This window comes from Anopheles coustani, chromosome 3 (genome assembly GCF_943734705.1).
Source record: "Anopheles coustani chromosome 3, idAnoCousDA_361_x.2, whole genome shotgun sequence".
Classification (NCBI taxonomy): domain Eukaryota; kingdom Metazoa; phylum Arthropoda; class Insecta; order Diptera; family Culicidae; genus Anopheles; species Anopheles coustani.
In genome coordinates, this window is record NC_071288.1 from 12,973,122 (window position 1) to 12,980,612 (window position 7,491).

Below are 7,491 nucleotides of genomic sequence, written 5' to 3' on the forward strand. Positions count from 1 at the left end.
GCCAGTGTGCGCTGTCTAATCACAAAAAGGCACTGCAATAAAACTTTATTTGGAGCATGACGCTTGTCTCCCGGTGCTTCACCGCGTTTCAAATGGCGGACAAACATTCACATACACTGAAAATAGAGCGACCTACGGACTGTATCGAGTCGCATGCGGTCCGTCAACATCATCGGCCAGCAGTGGGCGAAGCGTGAAAATGGTTGCAATCATTTTCCCATTCTCCCTTCCGATGGTGCTAGCATTCCGGTGGCATCCGCTTTGCCAATTTGATTTCGCACGAGAAAAAGCGGGCCCGGAAACTGCACCCGGGGATGCAGGATACCCGGCACGGGGGCATGGGTATTGTTTACACAGTTGCCGAAAAACATCCACACTTCATCATTATCAAATTACATTGTGTTTACAATGTTGTCCGAAATGAACATTTATATGGTTGGGCGGATCGCGTTGGATTATGTCCTGGGTGCAGCAAAGTTTTTGAATGGCGCAGCTGGCCAACGCGGAAGGCGGAAGGAAGGGTAGCCCTATGAGGATCAGCAGAATGCAACAGGATCTGCGCAGCGTAGGTCGTCGAGCTGAGGTTAATATGAAACAACAGGCAAGCAACGGTAAACGCTTCGGATGGTATGCGGTACTATTTCGATGATGTTGGCGAACCTTGTTTTAATACGTAATTTTGTAATATGAAATTATTCTCGTAAATGAATGAATAGTTTGCGGGCAGTTGAAGTCCCATGGAATCTAGTGTGCATTTAATAAAATAAATTAATTCTTCATTATATTGATGGCACCTATGTTGATGGTGTTATCAGAATAATTGTTTCAACAACACAATAAAAGCTCTTTAGTTGTTTTTAGGGATGAATATCCATATTTGTTTGTCAATCTTGGTGTGAGTAATTGATCCGACATTTATCTACGGTGACCGCAAATTATCAATTAAAATTGTCGGAAAAAATACCCACAAGCCCCAGCAGCTTCGAACCGTGTCACACTGACAGCTCTGGTAATGAAATTCGGAAGAGTTTTGCCACAAAGGGTGACATAGTTATGGTCCAAAAACAGACAGCCTAATTCGGTCGTCGGAAGCGGTTGTCCGAACGTTAGCAAGAGTTTGGAATGGAATACTGTGGGAAGCGTTGGATTAAGATGCAGGCGGAGACAGATGGAAGGTAGCTGGCCCCAACCGGGGCGGACAGGTCGGTCTCTACCTATGTCCTAATCAAACTCGATGGAGCGAACGTCAGCGCTGGACAGCTGTGGCACAGCGAGTAAATTGAATTTGACCACAAATGGTAAAACCGCAAGGAAAAGTGCTACGATTGTGTGGGAAGACGGGATTGTTGTGAGCAAAAGTTTGGCCGAGAATAAGTTCGTCCACCAAACCCGTCCAGATTCCATTTTATTTACTGCTGTCGTAGACATGGCGCTACACATCTTTAAATTCAATATCTTGGTTGTTACCTTCGGCGGATTGGTAGCATATTGTTCATCGATTGATACAATATTGTTCAGTCATAGATAAACTTTTCTCATTCACTAAAGACAAATATGTTAAACGTAAATGGGTGAATTGATTGTAACCTACTGTTAACATTTATTATGGTAAACTCTTTCAAGCTTTCCACACAACATATTTTTATTTGAATTAATTAAATCAATTACTAAACATACTTTTTTTTTAAATTTTGACATACTTGTTCATACAACATACCGAAAGGAAGTTGCTGCAATATAAGCCGATGATCGTAGTTGTAGAGCAATTTTCGGACGATGTTTGATAATCTATGTTTTCAAAGAGTGGTTAATCATATAAAAAATATATATAGATGTTCGATCACACATTTGTTGCGTTGAATGTTCATTCAGTACATATTTTTATTGTAGAATTCCCAGGAAATAATTTGTGTGATATAAAAGGAAAAATGTTATCTGGAAATAGTCTTACAATATGTTAATGTTATATAATGCACTATCTTTATTTTTTCATTTTATAACATACACGCTGTTATAGAACAATAATTACAGAAGGTCTTCTCGCAGTATTTTTTGGTGAAAGAGCTGTTTAAATAAAAATATGCTAAAATAAAGAGAGCAGCAAGCTACATCACTAGATTGAAGCGGTTATGTGTAAGCATGAAGAATTACCTTTCTTGAAGAATGTAGGAAAAGACGAAAAACTGTAATATTCTTGCTTCTAGTTGGTTGATCCGTCTTACTTGAAGCTCTACATTTCACCAGTATAACGAAGTTTCCGCCGTATCGTTTTCGTCACAATTCTTTCGCGACGGAGCGCATCCTCCGTCGACTGCCGGATTGCGGAACGATGTAATCCCAGACAGCGGTGTGAATGCCGCGAAAACGGATACCGGAGGGTACCGTGAGACCACGAGGTGAGCTTCTTATCTGATTATCGTCGCGAAAATGCTTCTAGTCCGCCCGAGAGTCGAATGGTTCGGTCGCGCTGCGGACTGGCTTCGGGATTAAAATGCTGTGCAAACATAAACAAATAAACAAACGGTGCGATACGCGGGTTGGGTGGGTGAATTAAAATCATACTTCCATGGGGTTCGCTCACGCCTGCAGAATGGGTTGGTGCGGGTGAAGGAAAAGGAAAAAAGATCCACAGCTAGGCTACGGTGGCAAGTCCTGCGGTTTTGAGGCCTGCGGTCTACGCTGTTGCGCCTTGCTGGACTTTGGTCTGATTGTTATTGTTTTGATTACTCGATTTCTTGATTCTAATCTCAGCTTTGGCGCCACTTGATGTTGTTCTTACCGCGGATTACCTTGGACACCATTATCCCAAACGAGGTCGCAATCTTCAGAGGCTCTTTAGGTTATTCACTCGCTCGGGGATTTATCATTTATAATCATCGGGATGAGTTTATCCCACAGTAGACGAAAGGTGTTAAAACTCAAGCTACGGTGGATGAAGTGAGGATAAGCTATCGAATACCAACCGTAAATAAGTCGTAGACGAGGCTACTTGATTGCAAAAATGATATATTTGAATGAAGATGTTGAGCTTCAACACCAACCCTGTTAACTACAGATCTTATTCTTTTTATCGATTTAGTTAGGTGTTTGACTATTAAACCCCAAGTACTACAATGTGTCGTAATCAAATATCTTTCACTTTGTTATCCATTACTAAGAATTGATAAACTCCTCGGTACCGTAAGAGCTAATCAAGTTGATCTTGTTATTTTTATATCCGGATGGTTATTGCCAATCATTTACGGACCGGTAATGGCCGGAAGTGCTTGCAGTCAAGTGCCAATTGATAATGTATCATTTTTATGAGTACTGTCAGCCGAAGGATAGGGAGGTAACAAACAGTTTATCGGAAAACTTTTCTACTTGACAATCTAACATCGGTTCGGTGCAGGTTTGGAATGCGCCCAAACATTCGCGCCATGGAGTGTGATGTTAAAAAACATAAAAAACATCGAGAGACTTTCTTTGAAAGAAAAAGTTTTGCGCTAGTGATAAGAAAGCAAGGAAGAGACGGAAGAGGACTAGAAAAGATACTAGGTGTGTTTGGAAGGAAGGAAAGAAGCGATTTTATGAATGTATCCACCAGGGAAGAGACAAGCAACCAATCGTAAATTATTTTCCCATTCAAATGGGAAAAGTTCCAAATCCGAGAAGTAGCAAAAGGAAAAAAACAAGTGGATCGTGAAGTATCGTTACAACAAATTGACAGCTGTTATTATATCACCAGTCTGCCAGGGATGTGTTAACGATCCACTGGGAGTCAGGTGGGCAAAAGTTGGAGTTTGGGGGAGCTGGCCGTCAGTGGCGGGCCTTATCGTTTGCGCCAGCCGAGCACGAATTGTTACCGGGGCACAAACACGCACCCAACGAAACTAACACCAACGACGGAACGCCCGGAGTCCTCGACGGAAAGTGCTACATGTGTAATGAAATTGCCTTCCTAAGTCCGTATTATTATGTTGTTGCGAATAAGCTAATAGAAATGTCGCACGTGACTAGCATTCAACAGCCGGCTGCTTCCATTCGTCCCACCCTCCTTGCCGCTCTCGGCAGCCACTTCCGATACGCTTCCGGAAGGGAAACGTGGGTTGCGGAACTCGAGCAAAGTGTCAAAGGGATGAGCGAACCATCTCACCATCGGCCTATCAATGCTGCTTCAATGCCGAGGGTGAAGATTCCGCGGAACGCTGAGGAAAGGTGTGCTTATTGATAGGAAAACTCGAACGCATGCCCCCCCCCCCTTCCTCCCTGTACACCCACGTGTACGTCCACCCTCGTCCGTTCAAAATGGTGCGCCATTCCGAGTGTGTCGTGCGTAAAGTTTTACCGGATTGCAAACGGATTGTCCTTTGGCAGCCACACTTATGCGCACACCCTCTCGCGCTGGCCTATTTTCCCCCGGCCAGCCGGAAAAGCTTCATTACGTTTGCCATGCTCGTACATGGCTTGAAGATGGTTGTCGCATAAGCGTCTCATCCTTATCGGCACTTTAGCCGTTCGTTCGAGTGTGTATGTTTTTGCCAGACGGGGTCGTGGTGGGGCGGAAATTCCTGCCGGCATTCGATAAACTCACACTAGGAAGAGAAACGCTGTTGTGGTGGACATTTCGTTTTAATTGTGCAAAGAACGTTTCAATTGGTTAATTGAAAAAACAACATGTTTGTTAACAACATAAAAAAAACAAATAGAATACAAATCAAACTGTGTTTGTTTACATCACCAAAAAAGCTGGTGCGGTCGTCTGTAAAGTGATACGCTGTAAGACGTCGTACAGCGTTTCCGGTCAAAGCGTTAATAATAAAACGTTAAATTGGTGTGCAAAAGATGTTATCCTGGTTTCGGTATATTTTTACACTTTATTTTATTTTTTTAACAGTTATGTCATACTGTGATAAATCAAGTTTGTTTGGGAGAGTATCTGGGGGGTTCACAGTATTTTCAAAATTGTAATTTCACAAGGAAGTGTGAAATACCTAATAATTACCCTGAAAATGAGGAACTCCGTTAGATCAAATAAAAACTGCAGTTTTTAAAAACCAGTTGACAAACACAATCGGTTTTGGTGATATTTTTGAGCCATTGTCATATTTTGAGCATTTTGTTTGGTATAGTGAAACAATTATCAAACATTTTTTTTCGATTAATCGATAGGGTCTATCTTAACGATTGCACAATTCATTCAATTTGTGTGTTCAATTATTACTCTGTTTGTATGTTTATCTGGAATTTATGTACGCGTTGCTTTGAATTTAGAGTTTCTTTACAGAAAATTGATTCAAAATGTGTGACGTGTGCACAGTGTGCGTAAGTGCGGGAGCGTAATGGAATGTGCTAAAGCTTGTCACCGTCCTCTACGATGGTTCACATATTTTCCCACAAGAGACACTCGCAAGCGCCAGGAGGAGCTGGTAAACGCATTGGTCTACCATTTTATCCCAGCCCCGACTCCATCCTGGTATGTACTATTGTTTCCGAAAAACCGGCCAGCGTCAGGAGCCGCTATCTATTTATCTGTCTATCGCTTCTTTGATACATAATTGATATTATTATAACAATTCAATTCTTGCGCCACCAGCGGGAAGTTGGACAGGGCACAAAGGAACGAAGGACAAGTGGCGAGCGTTCCGCAGTCGTTCTTCGAAGACGCTTTCCTGGCTACCGATACGAGAAGAAGATGGACGTCTTTGCGGAAGAAAAACAAAGACTTTCTGGCAGCTCGGTGTTGGCGGGGAACAGCGAGCGCGTTCGATTGAGCCCGGAGGCAAGTCGGTTGTACTTAAACGGTTTATGGCTATGTTAACACGTCCTTTAAGAGTCGGCTCGAGGCCCAGCGGGGACGCTTTGCTATGCTGTTGTTCATTGGGGTTTTTTTTGTATCGTAAACCTCCGAACAATTTCTGGAATGCTCTATTGGAAAGAATTGATAGAAGAGGGGCGCATTTTCCTGTGCGTCACCTTGAGCACCTCTTTTGCCATCCTGAAAGCAAAGGTGCTTAAGGACATTAGACCACGAGTCAACACGGGTAAATAGATTAAATGGCTATCCACAAGCGAGTTAACATTCAAGCGAAGAAAAAAACATGATATCGAATGGCTGTTCCAAACAGTAAAGTGTATCAGAACGAACCTGGCAGCGTATGGATGAAGCCCCAAAGCAAAGTTGCGAAGCATTAAACACATCTTTTTAACGACATGATTACGTTCTTGACTACAGGGATGGTTTGAATTGTAATAGGACAGTTTATGGTTGCGTATACAGTTTATCTTGAGCCCGGCTCGAGAAGAGAACGGAATGTCACCGGCCAACATGTTTCTCTACCGACCTCATCCTCCTTTGCTGAAACATCTTAAATCACAATGTTCAGCGAAATATGGTCAACTTTATGTCAATTTCAAGAAAAACAAAATCACCATGTTTTGTGTACCGTTTCATGAGAAAAACAAGACAACCGAGCGATGGCGCAACGGCGTATTAAAGGAACGGAAAACAATCCCACAGCAGAACGAAAAGGAAACAAGCTCCTTCTCGGTAGGCTTAGTCTCGGTGAATGGTTAACCTACTGGGACACATAAACTTTAGTCCACGCACGAGCCTATGCTTGCGTCTTCCGAGCACAATTGGACGATTAATTTTCCTGTTAATATCCAATCGGGTAGATGCAATTTGCTGGCAACTGGGCGAGTCAAAACCATGAAGAAACGTAACACACTGTGGATGTATTTTTGCTAACGGCTTCTAAAACGAGCATGCCGTAACGAGAAAGGGTGAACCGAGTGCTCGTTATGGGAGGCAAATTTATTTCAATACGTCCATAAAATACCAGAAGCAGGAGTACGGGAAGGGAAATGCTGGTTGAATTACGCCAAGCTTACATAGTAAATTTGATTCAATAAACCGGATGTGCTGTTTAACATAGAAGTATTCAGTTTTTGTTAACCGCCATTTATGTTCTTTTTAATCGACTTGCACTTATTTTTAATCAACTTTTATGGTATTTGGTAAAATTCTGCAAAAATTTGTCACGAAATAAAAAACCTACTCTCTTCTACTATTTTTTTATGATGTTTATTTTGAACATGAAATTTACAAAATATGGATTTTGCTACATTTTGAGCCAATTTGTTCCTATTTTGAAGGACTAGGTGGGAAAAATAAGTTCAAATGATTGAATCCACAACGACATAACACTTACTCTTCCGTAGATAAATTTACTTGGAGCCAACAGAAGAATTTACAAGCACAAACATGTGCTTTTTTCTCATGCATTCTATTTTTATACTCAGACAGATGTTAGTTTATCGAAAAACGGAATCTTTCTATTGCTTGCTCAATGATAGTTGCATTTCATTTGTTGCATTATCGGGTGCATATGCAAGCCGCTGACTTTGCGGCACTCTTTCGAGTGAGAATGTGTCAGGAGTTGGAGACTGCCGAGGAGGGGTCAAACTGGTGGTAGAAACTGACAGCTAACATGTGTAAAACGGTCCTGG